A 24,127-nucleotide genomic window follows, 5' to 3' on the forward strand; every position below is an offset into this window, starting at 1 on the left:
CCAACTTTTTTGGCAATATTATCTGAATGGGTGACAGTACAGTGATTTTTCAAAAATTATTGTCTTTAATGCTGATTAGCCCTGTCACCATATTACTCAATTACCTGAAAATAAAAAATAAGATTTTCTACTGACTTTTTTTTCCTGACAACAAAAACAAGGACTTCAGAACATTGAAATTCTGAAATGTAGAACAGCAAATACAAAACTGTATGACTGATGATCTTACAGAGCTTGGTCGCTCATGCGCCACAAACTCTGAACAACAAGATTTCATTTGAGCTCTTTTACTATGATCTTCCCAAGTTATTTACAGGAAAATCATATAAACTGTTTTAGACTTCTAGGTCTGCGAGGTCACAACAGTTTTTCATTCCCACACTGACCTGAGATACAGTGACAGAACCACTGGGTAAAACCACAAGCTTGCTGCATAAATTTCAGAAGTTTTCCTCTGAAAGATTTTCACTTCACAACCACAACCCCCTAAGGCTTCCTCTTTTCTAATTAACATTACTTGCTTTTTTATGCAAGATGTCCTAAGCAAGGCATGCTAGCCATGCTCTGAATGTTAGTTTTGTCTACGATGCTCATTTCAGTACTGTTACTATGCCTAGTTGTAGCGTTAGAGAAAGCAGACAGAAAACCCTTCTAACACAGGAAGAGGAAAACTATGTTACATGCTTTTTTTGGTCATGCTATAAGGCAAGAATACCAAGCAAACTTATACCACCTAGTAACCGGAAACACAGGTCATGGGGAAAACCTATAGAAGAATATTTTTAAAGAAAGTATTAGCAAAATTCCATTGTAAGATGTGAAAACAGCATGCTCTGTAAATAATCTGCATTACTAGACTCCATAATAAAAATACATGGGAAAGCTTCACAAAAGCTTTACAAAAGCTAACATTTGAGGCCTTTAGGACCTTATAAAAAGTTTCTCTTTCTCTTTTATTAAATATAAATGGACTCTTGGGCCTAATTTTAACAATCAGGCAAATTGAGATAAAGCCCTGGTGGAAACACACTCACTTCTGCAAACTGTACGCAAGAACATAAAAACTGTGGCTGCACAGTTCTTTCATAGCTCAATTCTTTTGCTAAGGCAAAGAAACTACATTCAGATTCTGAAGCCTTCTTAAAGCAGATGTTTTTATTCACAAAACATTAGGAAACTGTGATAAACTCAAAAAGAAATGCAAGATCCATTCCTATATGACAGCTCAGAGTTACAAACTAACTTCATATGTATTGGTGCAATAATCCTGCACAGAAAACTAACTCATCACTTGAGCTGTTGAACTAAAATATGAAACATCACTATATAAGTCAGCAAAAAACACTAATAAGCTAAATGATTCAAGTCCCTCCATAGCAGTCTCAAACCAGCTCTACGGAACAAAGATTCAACAACTCGAAAGGTGGAATTCAGGAGAAACGTCTCTCTGCTCAAGATTGTGGAACGACTCTTCAAGTATAATCAACTTAGTATTTCCTCTCAATTTCTTACACTAACCAAGCTGAAGATGATTCCTCAAAGAGTAGTGTTGAAAACCCGCATTTAAAAACAAACTTCTCCTTTTTTGGTAACATCTATAAGCTTTCTTCTCACCCCCGATTTGAGAGTTGAAAGCTGAAGACTGAATTTCTGCTTCTTATACAAAAATTTCTCATTATTCATTTTGAATATTCTGTGTCAGCGAAATGGAGAAACGGTGAAAGGAATTTTAATCTATACACTACACAATATATACACTTGCTTATATATATATATATATAAAAAATATATACACAATCTATACACTTGCTTATATTAACTAGAACACAATTACTCTCTCACAGAAGTATAACATTTGCCCAATCATTAAAACCTTCCGAAATGTTTGACAACTAAGTCTAGCTCCATACACATGTATACCTACTATTTATCCACTGCAGTAATGATCAACCAGCAATGAAAATCTTAACAGCAAGAAAAAGCAGAAATCACAATTCAGGAATGGCCAGGCTGTCCTCCTAGTTTCCTGAACAAAGTCAAAATTCACTAATTTGCCCCAGTTTACCTTTCACACATACCTTTTACTGTTATAACAACTGAAACAAATAAGTTTCTCAACAGAAAAGTAGACAAGACATTACATATTTGGACATCGCCTCTACCTGGAATGATTGTGCATAAAAATTAAGTTAAATCAAAATTGAATGGATGCAAGACAATGAATCATTTACATAAGAGACAAAGTTTTCCTCTTGGTGCCATTGTTAGATCTGAGCAATTTGGGTATTTCATAATGGGAAAATGTGAAGAAGGAAAGAATAGCTCCAAGTCATGAATGCAGGATATCTTTGCGTTTCACCACTCAATGAAGTAAGCTGTATTGGTATTACACAAAAGGGCACTAAACATTAAGAATATATTTGAAAAAGTTATTGAGCAATACTTAGAGGAATCAATCACACACCCAACCCCTTAAACAAATACCGGGAGATTAAGTTTGTACAAGTTCTACATACCAGCAATACAAACATATTTATGTGCGTTACACCAACGCAGCTTAAATTTCTTAAAAAACCAACAAAAAAAATCCCAAACCAGAACCTCCCCAAACCCCAAAACCCAAATTAGAAAGTAAGAACTCAGTGTTCACAAAAATAATCCTGTTGACAAACTTAAAACAAAGTCAATATACAGCCACTTTAGGTAGCAGTGTCTTCAGTAATCATTGTTTAGTTTCATTCCAGAAGAGCCATAGATTTGATTCCTTTGGAACAAACCTATTAGAAGTTTAAGCTTCATAAGAACACACTGATGCCATCCAACTGAAGATAAACCACTATTAAATTCAAAACCATAGAGCCAAAATTCCTATAATAAAGCTTATCCAAGAATGTAAGCTGCGTATTTGGCAGTTCTACTTTGGGTTAAAGAAAAAAGCCTTGAGGAAATGAGTCTTTAACAGGTTTTACTGTGTTAATCCTTTGAATAAAAAGAACTGCAACACTCTGGGCATAAGGTATTTTTAAATTAACATTTTCATATATGTAAAAATATGAGCTTTAGAGTGTAAGTACCACTTTGTATCCCTTCAGCAAAATTATGTTCCTGGCTGCTGCCCTCTCATACAAAGACTACACAGATAACTGTTTTCCACTAGAGGTGAAGACAAATCAGTAATCTAACACTAGTCTTACCTACACACTGCATTAGTAACACTTCCTGATACTGAAGCATTCTGGGAAACAATGTTACAATTATGAAGTTATCCAAAGAAAAATTTACTAAAATTTGCCATAGATGCTAACATTCACCATCATGATGTCCACATCATTGATTCTGACAGAGAACAGCCTGAAATATTCTCAGTACTTTTATCCCCAAACTGGCTAGCTTCCCTGCTGTTCCTCAGCACAGCAGTCCTGCCCTGCAGCAAAACCAGGTGTTGAGACTTCAGTTATTGCTCTGCAGAACACCACTAACCAGAAGTTGTTTGTAGTATGAATTCTAGATATTGAAGATGAATCTTCTTTTTCCATAAGAAAATGAAAATGCAGGAGAAGAAAAAGAAAAGAGTCTAGGACTAAATGATATGAAGAGAAGCTGATAATTGGAGAAATTCAAGCAATTTTTCATTCAGTAATCAGACAAATAGGAAAGCTGAATTATTCTAAAACCTCCTCCTTGTACTAAAGCAGAATTCATTGTCAAAGGACAAGACTAAGATGACAAAACCAAGATAGCAAAAATCCTAACTGGGTACACAGCACAGTGCCAATATCAGCATTTCTATATGCTGCCCTGGAAGCTGCCTCTGTCCTTTCCCTCACTCAGGTATAAGATACATGATGAAAATTAAGTTGAAAAGGTTATAGAAGTAGAAATTTTAACAATCCAGTCTGATGCACCTCCCTTGTAAGTCACGGGAAAAACAGGATATTTTGCAGTCAAAAACTGGAACATCACACTAAAGTTTCAGAGTAGCAATGACAACACAACTAACTACTCTCAAGTCTTCAGTGTAGTTACCCTAAGAAACAGTCAGTTTTACTGAAGAGTTTTCAGTTGAGAAACTTCATCTGGATCCTAACATTAACACATTACACATTTGCAGCGTCTGACATGCATCAAGGACTCTAGTTGCGGGTCCATGCTTCTGCTCAGCAAATCTTGAAAACACCTGGTCGTCTTCTTGCCTAGTAGTTTTGTTTTTTGATTTTAGTTTTCTAGACATACTTTTTGAAGATTTCACAGAAGCATATTCTCACAAAGCACTGAAGCAGCAAAGCTGAAAAACTTTAAGATGCAGTGCACACCACCCACCTCTAAACATGCACATACATCTATGTCTCAAAGCAGTCTCAATTTACAGCCACTCTTCCCACTTGTGCTGAGGATACGATTTTGCAAGATAGAGACAACCTCCACGTTACTCTGAACCCCCTGCCTCACTCTCAGCAAGCCAACTTGGTGCTATAAAATGGCAAAAGAAAGAAACCTCCCACATGCAGTGGCAAACAGCTGTAATGTCACCTGTACATGAACTGTAAAGATCATCTGTACATAAAACAATGGTCTCAAAATTACTTCATTTGCTCCTTTCGTCACCAATACAACTGCAATTTTTGATGAGTTACAGATCTGCAAAAGCTAAAGTGGTACTAACTCTTACGAGGGGTAGATTAGTCAATTTACACCTAATAAATTAGATGAAGTCTGTACAAGAAACTCCATGTGCTAGCGTGTTTAAGCGAAAGAACAAATAAAAGTCAAAACCACTCCAAAAAGGTGCTGCATGATTAGCAACAAAGGGTTCAGGAAGAAAGAAATGCCCAAAGGTTCAGAGAAATTAAGAGATTTGCTTACCCTATACATCAGATAAAAACCAAGATGACAATGAATGTTATCTGCTTTCTCAATCTCAGAACAACTTCACAAATGTATCCACTAGGATTAGGACTTCTGAGGCCCATTTACAAAAGACAAGTTTGGCACTTTGGCTAAAATGAGAATTATAAAATCAACTAGAATGCAACCCAATAATATCATCCAGTGCAAAAAGCTAAAATTTAAGTAGTATTTTCTTGACATTTATCTGAATTGCCTCAGACTATTTCAAATCATCTGTTGTTAGTAGTATGGAATAACTTTTAATGATACTTCAGGAATAATGGCAAGGCTATTCTGTGAAGAGCCTTTATAAAACAAACAGACTGCCTAATGATTTTATCAAAAGTATTAGATCACATTATAGGAAAATGCTTGATCCTTTTCAGTAGAAAGAGATTAAAGTGCTCTCTATTAAGATAAATTAATCAACATAAATTATAGAGTTTCAGCTTTCTTTTATGCAAACAAAACAAGGCATACCTTCACCTGGAGTAGGTTCCACTCATTTTCTTAAGAGAAAAGGAAGGGTCTGAATATCAGCAATGTAAGTTACTAGAGATGCACCAACGCTTTCACATGAAACAAAGTAAGGAAATACACAAAAGGTATGTAAGATAAGGAACTGCCTACAGAAGGTAAATTGTTCACTTTTATTTAAAAGAGCAATAGGATGTTCAATAGAAGAGGAAAGAACTGGTTTGCTTACAAAAATAAATTATTAGCTTACAAAAGTCACAACTTCAAAATTTTATTGAGCATAAGACACAAAAAGATTCAAACATCTATGAAAACTTAAGAACACATAGCAGCTACATAATATTGTTAGGGAAATGCTCTTGTCCCCCTTCGTTCCCCAACTCACTGAGAAAGAGGTGTCAGGATCTCAGACTGCCTTAATTTTTTTCCTAATGAATGAGTAAAAAGAATCCCTAAAGAACTGGGCAGGTGAGTATAATCAAGAGGTCTGACATGACTGCAGGTCAATTAATAAAAGTTTTCTAGCACAATTTTCAAAGTACCACTGAGGATAACGGCTGAAAAATAAAATATATTTTAAATCCCCAATAAAAACATTTTACAGTCAGTGTTCCCAGTAAGCAGGAAAGGACTGGGATATTCTGATAAAGGTAATGCCTACAGATACCATTTTAGAAGACAAGACAGACAAAACTCAAGTGACACTGAAGTACCTGGGTCTGGTACAATCAGCAGTGATCTGGAATTAATACAGCATGCTTAATTCAATCTTTGTCTGTGCTATGCTAACTGCGCGCTCCAAGTTCATGATGGCTTATTAGCTCAGACATCTGCATATTAATCATGAGTAAAGAGAAGTAAGAAGGCTCTCAGGCAACAGTCTGCTCCCTCCCTGACACCCTGGAGTGTCCACAATACGGTTCTGCTGGGTCCTTATCCAGGTCATAGGCTACTCTCTGGACACCCATCTTATATTCTCTTACTTACTAGCAAAATATGCAGCTCTTTTTCCTGCAAAGACCATATTGTCCAATTTTGAAGCCCTTTAATATGGTCTTTCAGACAAAGTTGGGTAGAATGAAAATACTATCATTACAGAACTTTAACTGAGAGCACTGATTAATCGGAGAAGTTCCGATGCTTACAAGAAGTATGAATGTTCCAGTAATGCTCAGGTCCACAGGGTTCCACGGGTTCCTTGTTCTTAACTGAAGGAGAAAACATGCTAACATAAGGTTTGAAGTGTCACCTTCGAGGCCAGTAAAATCAGTTTTGTAAATATTTTGATTGTGTTATAGTAGGAAGGTTCAAAAAGTAGCAGCAGACACTGGAGTCCTATATTTTACAGTTGTCAGATGTACAAAAGTGAGCCTTTATGCTTTAGAGTTCACCTAAGCCTAGAAATCAAAGGAAGATAATAAAGATACGGTGCAGTATTCATTTTCTAAGAAGCCCATAACAGCTTGAATAATACAGTCATTATAATAAATTGCACTGTTTAGAAATCTACAAATACTAACCCAGGAGGGTTAGGCAGGGTTAGTACTGAACAGCACTAGTACCTTACATGGAAATATACTGAAAAAAGCTCCTCTGACAGCTGTTCTAATGCCTTACAGACAGAGGTTCTTCATTAGCCGTCTGCACATGACTTTCTCTCCTACCACCCCTCTGAGCACATTACATGCATTCTGCGTGACAAAAAAAAAAAGCAAGGTTCCAAGATTTTGCTTTCTAATTTTGCAGAGTGAGAAGACAGGTTCTTGCCCTAGGGAAGCATTTGATCTTGAGATTTTTCATTAGAAAATACAAAACTGAAAAAACACACAGACTTTTCCTGAACAAGCCAAGAATACTTCAGTGACTTTATCATTTTGTTTGGAGCCTGAATGTATAAAACAACATTCACTTTTTCAAATAATCTCAAACCCCCCCCCCAAAAAAAAAACAAAAAACAACTGACCACTTGAAGAAGCACAGCAACACTGTTCATGAGCCAATTACTCAGAGCAATCGGCTGCAAGTGAGGTCACTGGGTTTAATCCTCAGTGCCAAATCAACCAACTGGGTTAGTGAGGCAAATCAAAGCTGGTATATCTGATTTTCTCTCAGTCTTGACAGGGTTTTACGCTTTATCATTGTTTTTTTACCATCAATTCCTTAGAAAATAGCAAAAAATTTGTTGGGATATAGATTACCCATTGTCCATTACATCTGCTTTGTCACCTCCAACTGAATTATTACAATGCAATTCAGGTCAGGTTATACCTTAAACTCATTTGAAAAATTGAGAATAATGAATGATGCAGCTGATAGTGATTCTCAGTGGAAACAACAGATGTCACCCAGAAACCCCAATATCTATGATACTTCCTTCAGTTTTCCAAAGTCAAGTCTAGGGTCTTTGTTTCAAAGCTGAAGAAATTCAGAACTTTCAGGATCAAAGCAATCATTTTGTCCTTCTGACATATGTGTTCAACAAAGACACTTAGTTTTATTCCATTTGATTTAAAGAAAGTCTTTGAGAGGAGCTATCTTTTACCAGGCCCTCAAAGTTCTCCAGTCCCTCAAAAAACACATCAGCTCAGCAATGCAAGCAGAATAGAATTTTGTTCCGCTACCACCGTGTTACAATGCCTGCAATAACAAAATTTATTTTTACAGAGAACATTCTTCAGAAAATAATAGAGCAAAACTAGGAATGTTGAGGTATCCCACAGTTTGGGGTGCAAATGGACAGACTTCACCCACCACTTCCAGGAGTTCTGAGTTGAACCAAAAGCTTCACATGTGCTTTTCCATTTGACCAATCAGTTAGAAGGTACTTATCTATGTAGAAAGTACTGTCAATCTGAAGCCAGCTCACATTTTATATTAAAAGAGGAAAATATTTACTTACTCTGGAGAGAAAAATCTGATATAATCAGCACTCATAACCTTTATACTTTTGACAAGATTTATAAAAGGAGATACAATTATTTCCAGATATTTAGTCAATATTCACAGCTTAAAAATGTGAGTTCCAGTAAAATTTCACCTAACAATTTTCAAGTATTGCAACCAGAACGTACTATGCGAGATCAACCAATGAGATTTATGAATATCTCTACACTCTGCTGACTAGAAGCATTCTAGATATGCACCTGTACTCTCTCAAGATCAATTCTGAAATTCTGAATACAAACAGAAATATTTTTCCTGGTGAATTTTAGATTTTAACCAATTAAGTCCATGAATGTACTTTTTTCTCACTCCTCTAGACTTTAAAAGCCCATTCAACTGGCTCTCATGTGCAAGACAGGAGTCTTGTTTTGGGTAATAGATATTACCATTTATTACTGATATCTCTATTTTGATTTTGGTTCTGCATACACTGTGGTTATGTATACTGAATTAGTGCAGTGCATTTCTGCATAGTACAACATTTTAAACCCAGAAATCTAAGCCAGGGCAAATTGCAACTGGTAAATAAAATTTTTCAGGAATATAACTGTAAGAATATATTAATATAACAATATGTTAATCCTTAATACCTGAAATGGTGTAATGGTCAACATTAACATGCTTGATGGTTAATGGCTTCCTCAAAGTACAGGTTAGAAGTTAGGGATGGAGTTCCTTGCAAAGAGTGATCATAAGATGTAAGGCCAATTGTTATTTCTTTGCATTATCTTTGTCAAGTAAAGAAGAAAATAAGGCTGCATAAGAGGCTGAGCTGAAGGGACAACAGCTTAATTTAAAGATGTTGATAGACAAGCTCTAGCAAATCTTGTTGTAGTAGATTAAGTTACTATCCTCAGCTGTAGACTCTGCCCAACCCCAGGTCAGAAGTCACTGATCCCAAAAGCAGGGCTGGCAGTAGGGAATGTGTACTGACACCTCAGCCACTTCAGTGCTAAGCCTTGCATCTTAGTTTGGGTTCTCTCCCTCAGACATCACACTGCACTGAAATGACTGAGAAACAACCACTTTTTCTGCCAATTCTGCAAGTGATGAACTAGACAAGAGGAGCTGAACAGGAAAAGGTAAAAACCGACTTGTTAATCACCAAGCTATAGTGACAACCTAAATTTTTTCTAAAGTAACTAGAATCAGATGCACTACTCATCACAAATCCATCCAAACCAACCAACAAGCTCTCATAAAAAGTGTCAAAAGCACAATGCAAACTTAAACAATTAGTAATTAAGTTTAACAGTCTCTGGTTAGTCATATTATGTACCTTAAAGCCTAAACACTCAGCTTTAAAGTAGCTCTAAGAAATAAAGCATTGAGGTTTTGCATGGAATGTTAATTATCACATGAAGTCCCAACTACAGAAGTTAGAAGCAGCACTAACACACATAATACCAGAAGAACAGTGTTAAATATTTTTCTAAGATCTGACAGGAGTGTGCACTTAAGATAGAACACAAAACTAGTCTACATTTGCTACCCAGCCACTTAGGTATGCAGCTGCATTCATTAAATATTTGTATAGAAAAGACTTTAAAAATATTGACAGAAGGAGAAATTGTATGAAGTTCTCACCAATGGAAGTCAGAAACTGGCTTAGAGGAATAAGTACACATAAATTCAAGTTTGCAACTCAAGTTGTTAAATTTGAAAAAAATTATGCAAATATTTAATACCTTACTACTGGAGAGGCAGTGTTTTACATTTTACACTTTCCATTAAATGAAAGCTTTAAATGTGTACTGTGCAGTTATCGCCACAGCACTTACTCATTAAGATCAAACACATACAGTACTTATAAATTAGGAATCACCACTGATTAGCTGTGGAAAACATACTCAAGACTTCAAAAAGAACTTGTGCATAGACTTCACTTCTGCCGACTGTCCCCTCCCACCACCTTTAACTGAGCTTTTTAGCTTCTAACTAAACTAACTTCTAATAATCTCTTTGCCTTTCCAAACAAGTACAAAAAATAAATTCTAAATGTGGCATCACAAAACTATATTTGTAACAGAGGGCCCCACATGTCCATTCATCAAAACCGAACCATCGGAATCCCAATGGTGACACCAAATATGCCATTTTTGCGGAGAGGAGTTCACAGGGGAGACATGACTGCCTTAGCAGGCAGATCTAGATTTTCAGCTGAGCCCAAGCTCCTCTTACCCTCCCTTGCTAGGGCTTCTCAGCTCTTCAGTTCCCCCCTTTTTCAACCAGCTTGTTACATGCTTGTAGTCTAGTGTAGTATACTATCTGGTTGGCATAATCTGGCATTTACCTGCCATATTTTTAGAGAGCAAATTTCAGTAAGAAGTTAAAATTGGTTTCTGCATGTTTAGGGTAAGAATAAAAGAAATGCCCTACTGGGTTAGTCAGACCAACAGTCCATCAAGCCCAGAATTCTGTGTCTGACAGTGGCAACCAGACATGCTGTTTAAGGATAACTTGTATTCCCCAAGCATCCACAATTGTTGAATTAAGGACATTAGATGGTACATCCCTGACTGTTCTATTATGAACCATTAACTGTATCTGTCAGTGGACCTGCTGTCTGGGAATCTGTTTAATTTCTTGGGGTTTTTTTTGAACCTGCTGATACCACAAAACCCTGTGGTAAACACCAGTTCAGCACCCAGTCTGCAAAGACATACCCTCTTTTATCTGTTTCAAACCTATCTATCAGTTTAATCAACTGCACCCTGCATTTGTGAGCTCCACAGCCTTCATGACTCTTTTTTCCTGAAACCTCCATCATATCCCCTTTCAGCCTTCTCTTCAAACTGAGAAGTTCCAATCTTTTTAGTATCTTCTTGTAAGGCTCCATTCCCTTGGATGCTTTTGTTGCCCTTTTTTTTTTTTAATTCTACTGCTATGTACATCCTTAGATGTAGAGACCTGAACTGTACACAAGAGTAAGACAGAGTTTTGCAGAGCAACAATACAAAATCTTCTGTCATCTTCTCAATGCCTTTCCTGATACAGTCAACATTTGGTTGGCTTTCTGGCTGTCACTCACACTAGATAAAGCATAGCGAACAGATACTACAGTTAAAAATAATTTTCTCACTAAGAAAATCTGTTCTCACCAGTTCTACAGAAACTAGGAGTCTGCTCCAATTATATTGCACTTCACGGACATCTAATAATCCCATTACACACTTGCCAAAAATTACTTCTAGAGCTACTGGCACTGGACTACTCTCCTTCCCATACTACTAGATAACAGTCATCATTATGTCCCATAAAAAGCAGTATTCCTGTTTAACTCCACTCTTGCATAGAAAATTGATGCCAAAATAGAAGGGGTATCTTTGAATACATCGGAGCTGAGATAAGAGAACAAGAGCATCATAAGACCTAAAGAAGAACCAAGACAGCAGTGTAGAAGGAAAGAAGTACTAAGCATAGGTACTACTTTACAGGCCAACCCAACTTTAAGATGCAGTACAATAATAGCATAGGAAAGATAAAGCAAAAGGTCACAAGACTTAACAGAGTGTAGGAATGCTGTGATCCAATACATAACCTTTTTTTCCTTCCCACTACTGTTTGTCTTGCCTATTTAAAGAATGTCAACTCTAAGACCTGTGTTTGAAGATCTGCAGAAGTACAGAACGCAAGAAAATGAGCAACAAACATTGCAAAAAAAGTAGTGGCAAAAATACAAAAAGGCCACACTAAAACAAGAAAGATCTAAGGAAAAATGATACATCATGACTATTCAAACTGATATGATTACTCCCTGTTATAGTTATAGATTCACTAGCCTAAAGACGACATTGATATCAAAGTAGAAATAGTTTATAACCTAACAATTACTTCATAAGCAAGAAGCCAAAATAACTCTTAACTGCTGCTTCAAAACATCATACAACAAAATGCAGAGTTCTATTTTTCAGTCAGAGAGAAAAAGCTCTCAGCTGCAATTCATTTTGACTTCTCCTTACTTGAAGATTGGCAAAAGGTTAAAGAAAGTAATGACCTACTAAATATGTCAAAATAACCTGTCTTGAACAGCTTTTCTCCTGTTGAGTTACCTTAAAACTATCCTTAGGATTTTTTCTTCTGGAAGGAAGGACAAATGACACATGTTTTTCAGATCGCTAACTTTCTTTGTGATATTCTTACGGTCCTTAATCTTTTTGTCTTGCTTGATGAACCAATGGAGAAAAAAGAAATTTAAGTCAGCTAAAAGGTAAAAAGTATCTATCAGACTCTGTAGAAGCCACAGACAGCCACTTTCTTCCCCTTTCCACTGAAGGGGAGCAACTGACACCTTAGGAATTCTAGCTAGTACCTGTCATAACACCTTGAAGCAACATGCTTTGCCAGGAAGAGATCGTATCACAGTGGTTAAAGTCTTGATGAGAAGAACATAGCACACACTAGATGAATATTCTAAGAATGGGCAAGAACCATCATAAAGTGATAACACAGCACAAAAGAAAAAAGTCCACTAATCTAACAAGAACTTGGGGCTCAAAAAGAATTCTAGTGCTTTTTATGGCTCTTCAAGAAATGAAGTGTGAAACAGACCATCCTGGTCTGGTCAAAACCAAACCATAAATACTACTGGGCTTGTAAGTCATTTACTCACTCAACCCAGCAAGGCAATGCCAAGCTGATCAGCTTTTATCTCATTTCTCTAAGAGACTGTGCTTCCCTGTAAGTAATTAGGTTACAAATTTAGAACGCACCTTGATTACTGGGAAAAAAGAAAAAAAAAAGTATGAGCTTGCATTAAACTCGTTTCAATTATCCTGCAACAACAACTTTTAAATACCTATATCCAGTTCAATAGCCAATCACTTTCCTTCCTTCCTGCATTTGAGAATTTTTAATACTGTTTAAAGAAAATGTAAATGCTACTGCACAGTAGCACTAAGCAATTCTATCACTGCTTGATCCTACAGGAACTGATTCTGCAGAAAGCACATGACATCCAGTAATACTATATTCTCCCGCTAACACAGGACTAAGTTTATCTGCTGACATCATAGGTCCTTTCAAACACTGGGAAAAGAGAAATTCACTCTCTGAAAACAGACATATACATACCTAAGAAGTAAAATCAATACAATACAAACTAATACAATGCTAACCCTCTGCTGTTTGAAAACTATGGATGCATAGCCCAAAAGCACAAGTTTTGCCTTCAGAGATGAGAGAACATTTAGGAAATAGGACATATTCACTATAGGAAATAGTAACACGTTCTTTTTGCCAATACAAGACTTGCATCTAGTTTCTGTTGAGTGCAACCCATTAACTTGTAATATCTCTTCCACAAAAGCAGCTTTAATTTTCTTAGACAGCTGAGATGCACTGTATTAATCCATGATTAGCCTATCTCCATACATAACCTGTCTCAGCTTTGATTAACAGTAGCAGATAAATCAACAGTGATTTGATAAAACAAGATAAACCAGGCTAACCAGAAGTTTTCAGCCAGGACTTTGAGGGACACTGCTTGATCTGATTTTAAGGTCAAGCCTTTAGCTTTATGCACTGAGGCATCATATTCTAAAGAAAGTGTTGTCATGATATCTCCCACGTTGAAGAATTTAACAGCTCAATACCACAACTGCCATGAAGAAAAGAAGCTTCCCTACCTAGAATTCTCCTCTGCCACACAAAAGACCAGCTCCTAAATAAATGACAAATAGAAAAGGAGTTGTCAAGGCATACTCCCTTCACTGGATTTGACTATGAAGATCATCTCAGTTAACAGAACACTTGGTTATACACTTGAACATTGACTGAGATAAGAGCTGATCAGCTGATCTCTGTCACCCAAACTGAGAGTAAGATTCTGGGAAGAAGACAAGCAGTGAGAAACATCAAGTGAAGTCATTTCTCTCTTAACAGTGATTTTACTAAAGCATCATACCATTTACATTTTAGCAACCTTTCAGCCTTGAACAAGATGAACATTTTAACAGTTTTGTTATTCTTTCATATATCTCTCACTAAATACAAGTCACTCATACGCTATCACACTGCTAACAACATGCTCATACACAAATCCCCGGCATTCCTTATAACATGCAACTGAAATAAGAAGCAACTCTTTTAGGCACTAATACACATTGTCCCCCTTTGATGACAAACGTTTGTAATCAGAACTTCATGACAAATCAGCTCAGTACTACTGGTGCCTAAATGAGTAGTTCTTTTCCACTCTCTCCTTCCTGACTTTAAAATGTATTCTTATCCCTGGAAACAGAATTGGAATGCATGTAGACACCTTCCAGTGGCTACTGCCAGGTCAAAGAGCAGTTGATGAGGTTGCACCAGCACTTCCTAGTTATCAAAGGTTTAGTTTTGCTGAATTCAACATTATAGACAGCATAAAGATATCACTGAACAACTTCACACTATAAAAATGAGGCAATTCATACTGACTTTTCACACAACATTTGATGTTAATACACAGGTGTGGTCTTTAGATGCTAACATACTCTCTGACTATACTAGAGTACTGCTAATGCCTTTTGTAAAGGACCATTTAACTCTTCTATTCCTTAACATATCTTTCCCAGAAATCAGTTGTGGTTCTAATATATTGCCTTTCTGAAAACCATTTGAGAGCCTTTTGACTTATCTGTTATGCTCAAATAAGCCAGTACTTTCCCACTACTTCCCCATAATACGAATCCTAATGCAAAACAAGGATGAAATTCATAGTTTGTTTTCTAATATATTTTTCTACAAACTAGCTTTTTTCCAGAATTTCCTTCCATTATTTCATCTGTTTTTAGATTTTTGAGAGATATGGGGAATTTGTTTTCTATACTGATAAAGCATGGTAAATTCAGAATACTAAACTTGATGATTGACAACCATGACCTACACTGTCACACATACCAATTGTCAAACCTTTTCTCTAAGCCTAGAGAAAAAATGCAAAAAATGAAAGACCATAGAGTTGAGGCAAAATTAAGTATTAAAAATGTTAACAGAAAGTCACTTTAACTAATTCTTACTCATCATTTTTCTTTAGAAGATAATTATGGACTACCAAAACTGATACATGATGCAATAGGCAAATCACTTAGGGAAACATAATGCATTGCAGTGATCTTCATAGAGCAGATAATAATTACAGGTATGTTGAAACAATTACATTCTTGTATCTAATTGTTCCTCATCTTGTAAGAAAGCAGAACTAGATCTACAAGAGAATCTAAATGCCTTGCCACTTACTAGACTCCACAGCCCTCAGGTAAGAAACCAGTTCAAGTGCCTAAAACTAAACATGAGTAGCAAATGGCCAAGTTAGCCAAGAATAAACAAAAAGAAAAAGAATAGAGACTTAATCCCCCAGAATTTAACTCCACACTACAAAAAAACAAAACAAAACAAAACAAAAAAAAAAACTTTTCTCTTACTTATTCAACACTTGGCCCACATGCAGGAGGGCTGGGTTCAAATCATCAGGCTGTACTGATCATTTTCGCTGCCAGCCAGTCCCTGGGCTACATACCCTGCTTGCTCCCTGCCACAAGGGAATATTACTCCTCAGGAATGAAACTCACTGGAGTCTGGAAGTGCCTCGCATCAAAACACCCAGTGGCTTGGCCATTAAGGCATTCCCCTGGGAACTGACAGATGTGGATTTCAAGTTCCCCCAAACAGTAGAGGAATTAGAACCTGAACTTCAACATACTGGCCAAGTACTCAAACCACCTGTTAAGAGAGGTAACATCACATCACTTTCTTTGCAGAAAAGAAGTATGCAGGACTGGCCCTGTCTTTTTGTCTCCTGCTTTAAAGATTAGAGTCATTCCTTATACAATTCATTTGTGTGTTACTAATGTTATATCTGCTCACTTTCTTTTTCAACTGATGCATACTTTGAGACTCACAGTATTTTTTGCTTCCCAAACAGCTATTCATTAGTATGCAATTGGACATCCTTGGGAGTATAAAACAAGTGTCTATCAATAGACATGCATATTTTATCACACCTGTTTTTTTTTTTTTTAAAAAAAAGCTTATTTGAAAATGTCCTGGCATATAAATAACTTATCTGGCTATAATTCTTTATCTTTTGTTTAGAATTCTGCTTTGTACTTCGACCTGACCTACACTTAAAGCATTTCACCACATAGTTAGGTCAGAATCATGGGGAGGAGGATGCAAACATAAAACACTACTTTTGCCAGAATTGCTGTGTTAGATAAAGCATTTCAGTAGATAATTATACTAGAAAAATTTTTGACAGCATACTTGATTTAAAAATCACAGAATAGGCCATGTTTCCAGCAAGTGAGTTTTCTACCAAAGATGTACCAGCAAATCTTTTCAAATACACAAATGCCTCACTTTGTCCGTTAATAAAAAGAACACAATATAACACCATTTAATTAATATTTAAGAGAAGTTTTGAGGTTTTCTGATGAATGAACAAAATAATAATTACTCTGGTGTTCCAAATACTGTAATATCAAGCCTTTCTACAACACTACTTGTTACATTAAGAAGGTGCATATATATTTTTTTTAAATGACCAGATACTACAAAGCTTAAGAATTTTAAATTTGACATATGAATGCAAATACTGATCCTTTTTTCTAAGGAGCAGTAGACTGTTTGAACTCTTAGCCTTCAGAATTCTAAAAGCCTAATATTTTACTAGGAATGCAGTTAATCAAAAGTGCAAATTAGGAAAATCTGAATAGCTGAAACAGGTAGTTACAACTGTTAGTATATGATGTTAAGCTCCAGTCTTTAAGGAGACATCATAACAGAATTTATATCTACAAATGCCGCAGGATTTTTAAAAGATTGCAACTTCAAACTGTAGCAAGAGATTTTAATTAGAAAGCAGCAAATGAAGTGTTATGAAAATACAGTTATTTACATGGCAAAAAAATATGGACACATATGAACTTCAGACTACATTAAGTTTTGTGTGTCCATAACCCTCAGTATGAATGCTAACCTCTACATTACACTTTTACTGGTTCTACATCACATACTGCTGTGGTAATGAAAGATGCCTGGCACCCCTCAATGGTCTGAGTAATCCTTGCAAACTCCTAAGAAGGCTAACTCAGTTTATCAAAGAAGTATTTAGATTTACTTTTCAAAATAAGTCCAGATCTTGTGAAAGGAAATCCAATAAAATTTAAGTAAAACAATCATCTTTACCGTCATCTAATTTCTATAGAACAAAAATTACCACCCATAACTATTCCATATATTGTAAGGAAACAAGACACACATTGGAAGAAGGCAAAGTTTGAAAGAACTCCTTTGAAAAGAGTGATCATGTATTAATAGTAATGTTAATTAAATTTAACATTCTAGTACGCTGGTTCACAAAGTGCTGCAATATAAATATTTGATACCTTGTTAAACCATCTACAACACTAACCATTAGTTAACGTCTTACCATGTAAAATACAGAGGGTTTTTGGATCACAGTATGTTGGAAAACAGTTAATAAATGTATAAAACACAGCTACACTTTAAAGTGTTTGATATTTAAATTTGTAACTACAGTTCTAAGATGATTATGATAAAAGAAAAAAAAGAAGTAGTGTTTGTGAAAATTCAATGACAAATTAAAAAGAAAAGATTACAGGTTTGGATGCCTAATCAAAGACACATCGAAGATATCCTATTCTTAGGAAATTCAGGAAAAACACCCCAATCCACCAAAAAGAAAGACAGGCCCCTTTAAGGCATTTGAAGCTGTGCACCAAAGCAGCAGACACTTAAAGAAAAACACTAGTCACTCTTAAAAAATTCGCCTACAATGTCTAGTTATGCAGAACAGGAGTATTTTGTTCTAGTAAGTGAACGATGCAGTTAGTTTATGCCCAAATATTTCAATTATAGAGGCTTCAAGCTGACCTTTCCCCTTTTCATATTCCTGACTGTTCAACTTTTTTTTCAGAGATCTGTCTCACCTATGAGACATCTAATTAAAGTTATTATTTTGGACAGTTTTTTTTTTTTTTTTAATATCAACAGTTTTCAGTCAGACCAAATACAGAGTAATCTAAGTCTCTTGTGCAGCGTGACTTAGCAAGCTGCCCGCCACCGTGCTCTTTGTTGCCGACCCGCACCGCCGCTCCCAGGACACGGCCCCGGCTGCCCTGGCAGCAGGGCACTATCGCGACAGGGACGTTACCGGCGCAGGCTTTCCCCAAACCTCGTAGCTCCGGCCAACACGCGTGTTAACTGCTGCAGACTACCAAACCCCCTGGAAGTCGCTCCTAGTCAAGCCACGAACCCCGCGCAGCTCCACATACCGGCGATCCCTTTGCGGAGACGGCGTTTCCGAAGCGCACAGGGGAGCGGCACTGCGGGCGCTTACTGAACACCAAGAAAGCGACAACAGAGCAGCCGCCCCCGCAGCCCCGCGGAGAGCCCGGCGGAGCGGAGCGCAGCGGAGCCGCCGCTCCCTACCGCCCCGGGCCTGCACTCGCAGCGCCGGGACGGCGGCGGCGCAGCGGCTCTCGGCGGGGTGAGCCGGCCCCCGCCGCCCGCGCTCCGGGAGCGGCGCGGGCACCTGCAGCCGCAGCGGCCAGGGCCGCCCCTCCAGTCGGGCTGCGCAGCCCGGCGGGCCGCAGCGGCCGGCGCGGTGCCCCCGCGAGCCGCCGAGCCCGCCCCGGCCGCCGGCGCGGCGCGGTGCGGAGCCGCAGGCCTGCGCGGGCGCCGCGGGCAGGGCCCCAGGGAAGGCGCCGCGGCCAGCCTGGGCTGGCGCTCCCGCCCCGACCTGTTGCTCGCGCGCCGCAGCGGGCGCTGCGCTCACCGTCCTTCCCTCGCCGCCGCTGACACGCTCCGGCCGGGAGTCACGGCCACCCGCACGTCCCCTCTCCCAGCCCGCGGAGCTGCGCAGCCGCCGCCAAGCGCAGCCCGGTCCGGTCCGGCCCGGCCCCCGCGCCGCGCTGCGGCCCCGCCCCCTCCCAACCGACGCACGTACGCGCGGGACCCGCCCCCCCGGCCGAGGAGGCTCGTCGCGGGGGGGGGGGAGGGCGCGGCGGCCGGGGCAACGGTGCCCAAGGGCTGCTGTCGTGGTCTCCCGGCAGCCGCAGCGGACAGCTGCCCCGGGCGCTCCCTGCCGCCTCTGTCCCGTCCTTCCTTCCCGGCCCGCTGCCGGCCTTCCCTTGGCTGCTGGCTGGCAACCCCGGCCGGAGGCCGAGCGTTTCGGCCTGGCTTCAGACTGCTGCGGGAGGGAAAACGTTTATTCTCAGATTCGCCTTCGGAAGAGCAGGGAGAGGCTCGGGCACAGAGAATACCCGGGCTCCGTCTCTGGAGCGGAGGAAAAAGGTCATTAAACGCAGTTTTACCAGGCCTATACCCATGTTTTACAGGACCAAGGAAATAAATCTTCAGTGCTGCAGTTTAGTTTGAACTAGAAACTGCATTCCCATCCCCATTTTTTCAGGCTAGCCTGCCTAGACTGTTACCTGAGGCATTAAAAGAAATACTGAAATGACTTGACCTGGCCAAAATGGCTAGCTCCACATAGCAAGGCCAGAAAAAAGGATTTCCTAAACCACTAAAATGCTGTTAAAGAGACACCTCCTTTTTGCCCATCTCTTCTTGCTTCAGCTGAACCATTTATAACTCTATGATTTTCAATTATGAAATCCAGATGCAGACTTTTAACTTCCTATAATTTGACACTATACCACGTTTTGTTTGGATCCCTTTTAAATATACACATTCTCTCTGATTGTTTAAGTCACAAAACCAGATCCCATGGTTTTCTTTCCTGAGCGTATAAAATGGCCGATTGACCTGTTGTTAATGTGCGTCTTGCTGAGGCAGAGGAAGCTGTTGCACCTTTTTACACTGTGGCTCACGGTCCATTAGAGTTTTTCATTTTCAGAGCAGCAATGCCTTTTCACTACACAGAACCAACTATTTCAACTCTGGCCTTGTTCAATAACAAGGGTCTTTGATTCAAGTGAGCAGGAGTGGAAAAAGTGGAGCATTACAAGAAATATGAATATTTGGTGGATTGTAGAATTATTTACTTCGCAAAGGAAAATGGAGGGAGAACATTGCAGTACTATCTCATGGCTGAGCAGCACCAAAAGTAGTTCTTTTCACCTTCGTGTGAAAATGGTCACACGAACCTTTTTTTTACACACTGTTTTGGGAAAGGACCTGAGAACCAAAAAAGACTTCTTCAAAATCTGATACTTGCCTAGAAGTTACAATGGCTACAAAAAGTGTCTGGGTTTAGCAGCTGGCTGTCAGTGCAGTGGTGTCATCCTCATCCAAACTGATCGCTAGTTTACTGTCTTTTCTATATCCAAATTTGGTGTGAACAGACTAAAAAAGCTGTAAGTTCTGATTACAACTTCCCTCAGTTGACAGCATTTCTTGTCCCTCTCACTGGTCTCAGTGCCTCTAGTGTGCGTGTTGCCCAAAGCCTGTTTTTAAACAAATGAGTTTTCTTCAAAATGTTACACAATTTTTCATAGATCAGAGAAGGATTCACACTGGTTCTAGATTTTCTGTTTCTCTCCTTTGTTCTCTTACCCTGTATTTGTAACTAAAGTTTTAATCCTTTCCAAAGGTTGCCAGACCAGGTTAAGACTGAGCTTGGGATATCTCTTGAACATAGCTGCTTAAAGATCTGTTTGTTTCTTTGGTAACCAATCTCCTCTCTCTGGCTTTCTCAGACCCTAATATTAGCCTTTGCCCAGCTGGCAAATCCATTCATAAGATGCTTGAATAAGGCATGCTTGGCTAATTCTACCTGAGAGATTAAAATATTCTGTCAGACCAAGAAATTGTCATACCTGAAAAGGTTTCACAATAAAGGACAGGATCAGCAGCATTATTTGTAAAGAGCCAAGTAACCTTTTCCTTTAAATCTCTGTGATAGCAATTTAAAAGAACAGATCTAAATGCTAGTTCATTTTGCTTTGTGGGTACTGTTTATTGGCATGCTGAAGAACACAAAAATTGCTGTGGGAAAATTAACATTTCAGCTTGAATTTGACAAAGCATTCAAATTAAAAACAATAGATACAAGGAAAGAAGACAAATGGGAGGAAGAGGAAGGAAATGGAAAGATGATTGGGAAAGTCTTTGTTTATTTTGTCTTAACCAACTGATCTTTGATATGAGGATCTAATAAGACACTTCCTAATGGAAATAAGAAAGTTACTTACCAAAGTACTGCCTCTGCTGTTCCATCCCTTCTTCTTCAAAGTTTTTAATGATTATCTTCAGGTGGAAAGGAACTGAAAAGAAATACACAGCTGAGCCCTTTTATGAGTTTGAAACCTGAACATTTTGATTTTAGAGATGCACTTCCTAATGGCTTTGCTATCAGTCATTATGGGATCATTAAAGCATGCTTGGAGCTACAGAACCAATGTATTTAGGCAACTTGGTTTATTATTAAAGCAGAACCTTCTTTTTGAGGTTGATACATTCATTCCACAAACAAATGTTCTTTTACAAAGAAAATGCTTATCTTTGATGAACGGACTTTTATGTAAGTTAGGGTCACTGGTTCCCAGCAGGGTGCTAATATAACCATTGCTCATTCTAAGTCTGGCTGATTGTAATCAATAAAAAACAATTTTTCTGACAGTGAAGCTGAGTCATGAGGCTAAAATAGAAACAATTGTTTTCTTTGAAACCATCGCCCTCTGGAGGGGGAATGAAAAGTCACAAAAGGATTAGGTAGAAATTCCCTTTTGTATCACTGCATAACTGAATTTATGTTTTACCGTCCAGGAATGGTTCTACAGACTGATGCAAAAAGGAATGCTAAGTTGGAAGAGCCACAGTGGCAACAGTGCTTGTTAAAAGCTGGAGGAGAACCAATCCCCACCTGCCCCAGTACTCTCCTCCCCTTTATCTCTAAACTCTTTATCTCTAAACTCACTGAACATGCATTCTACAACAGATGTACTTTCTCTTCCAACTTCATCTTGGATCCCTTCCAAACTGATGTCATCCCTCTTATTTGCCAAAATATTTTTTATGCAACCTCTAAAGAACTCTTGGCTACTTGATGTCAGGGTCTGTATTCCATCCTCTTTCTTGACCTTTCTGCTGTTTTTTCATGATCTTGTTTACCCTTTCCCTTTTGATCTTTTATTCTTGCAAGGTTTCGAGAAATTGTCTTCTCCTCTTTTCATCTCTCTAATTTCATGACTGGCATCTATTTAAACAGGCTCTTCTCCTCCTGTCTCCAAGGATTCACGTGGAGTCTTCCTTTCCCATTTGAATGTCCCCTTTAACTGAATATGAATGAAAGCAAGCTCCTTCTTTCTCAGACTTCTCCTACCTATCCTGTCTGTGTTGCAGGGGAAATGAAAATATCCCACAGTGGCCTGTCCAGTTTGATTTACAGCAATCTGATCTCTCCTGGCCACAAATTTGTTGACAAGTTTATTCCTGAGCATGTAAGCAGGACACATCAGCTAGTGCACATGTAGGGCCAGCTGTGTCCAATATTTAGTATTTCAAAGAAGAGTGAAAAATTGCTAAAAGCGCAGAAGCTAAATTATGTATTAAGTAAGAAAAAATATCTCTCTTGGCCTCCATAGTCCAGCAGCAGAAACCCTGAACCTTGAAATTAATAGAGCAATCCAATTTCATTTCAGCCTTCCTTGAACTAGCACAACAAATACCAAGGACTCAAAGATGGTCATCTTTTCCTCCTTTATAGCACCTAGAACCATCTTTTACGTTCTATCCAGTAACCACTTTTCACATTTATGTTCATCTGGATGGCTGAAACTTCTTCTCTGGCTTCTGGTATTCTCTGCCTCACTTCAATCCTTCAGATCCCAAACTGCACAACTCCAAGTTAAGGTCACAGTATTTACAAATAGGGTCATAAACCAAACAAGTTCATCTGCAGAAAAAGTTAGTCTTCAGAAGAGAGGTCTCAAGTCTGGAAGAATTATTCAGCTCTCAATGAGGGGTCTTAAGCCAATAAATAGGTATCTTTCCCAGAAAATGGGTGCCCAAAAATGGAGCTGGAAGTGGGAATGTTGATGGCACAGTATGGGGAACTGTGTTTAGTCCAGAAAAATTATGGGTAATAAAAATAATCTTTCTTGCCTGGCGGTTTTATCTTGTTGCCTGCCAGTCTTTGAATGTTTCCACTGTTTCCCTTCCCCTATTAAGTTATACTCAAATCAGTGATTACCTCAATCTGCTTCTTCTTGTTCTTTCTTCATAGTTTCTCATTATTTGTGCACATTATTCCATTTATATTCCATGCCTCTCTGTCTTTTTGACATTGTTTCAGTCATCTGTATGCCTTCCTCTGTGCAGCTCTCCATTTGTGGTTTGATCTTGATCAAATTTATAAGGCCCCAATGTAGGTATTTAAGTCTCTCTAGAAAACAACCTTCTACTTTGCTATTTGTAGCAATTATTAATTCATATCTATATCCGTTTTGTTCTTCTTTGACTTGCCACTTTGAGGCTGGATGTGTCTTCAGCCTAAAGTCAAGACAGCCTTTTCCTTGGATTTTAGACCTAACTGGCATACTGTCAACTTGCAAATACTTTTTACTGGATTTACCTGACAGTCTGCTTACTTTGATTTAATCTGTGAATATAGGGCAAAAAACCACTTCTTGTTTTACTCTTTTTACTGTGAAGCTTCTTTTTTATTGGCATAAATGGATGTAAATGTATTTGTAAATGAATACAAACTTATGAGATAACTCACAAATCTGTGACAAAATAGGGGAAGAACCAACAGGAGGAATTTCAAGAGTTGATACCATATAAGTAAAATACTTATGTGGTAAATCCTAATGAAATTAGATGTTTGTGGTTTTTAAATTCTCTTCAG

The 24,127-nt window shown here is 38.4% G+C and overlaps 1 protein-coding gene across 1 annotated transcript in view; it reads right to left on the bottom strand.

Annotated features, from left to right (window-relative positions):
• The window catches only part of PALS1 (protein associated with LIN7 1, MAGUK p55 family member), a 56,259-nt gene extending 37,072 nt beyond the window's left edge, over positions 1 to 19,187 (bottom strand). Inside the window, exon 1 of the mRNA XM_067296610.1 lies at positions 19,091 to 19,187. The gene's annotated coding sequence lies outside the window, so the exon portion shown is untranslated. The remainder of the gene's footprint in view (positions 1 to 19,090) is intronic.
• Between the last annotated feature and the right edge of the window lie 4,940 nt (positions 19,188 to 24,127).

This window comes from Apteryx mantelli, chromosome 4 (assembly GCF_036417845.1).
Source record: "Apteryx mantelli isolate bAptMan1 chromosome 4, bAptMan1.hap1, whole genome shotgun sequence".
Lineage (NCBI taxonomy): Eukaryota > Metazoa > Chordata > Aves > Apterygiformes > Apterygidae > Apteryx > Apteryx mantelli.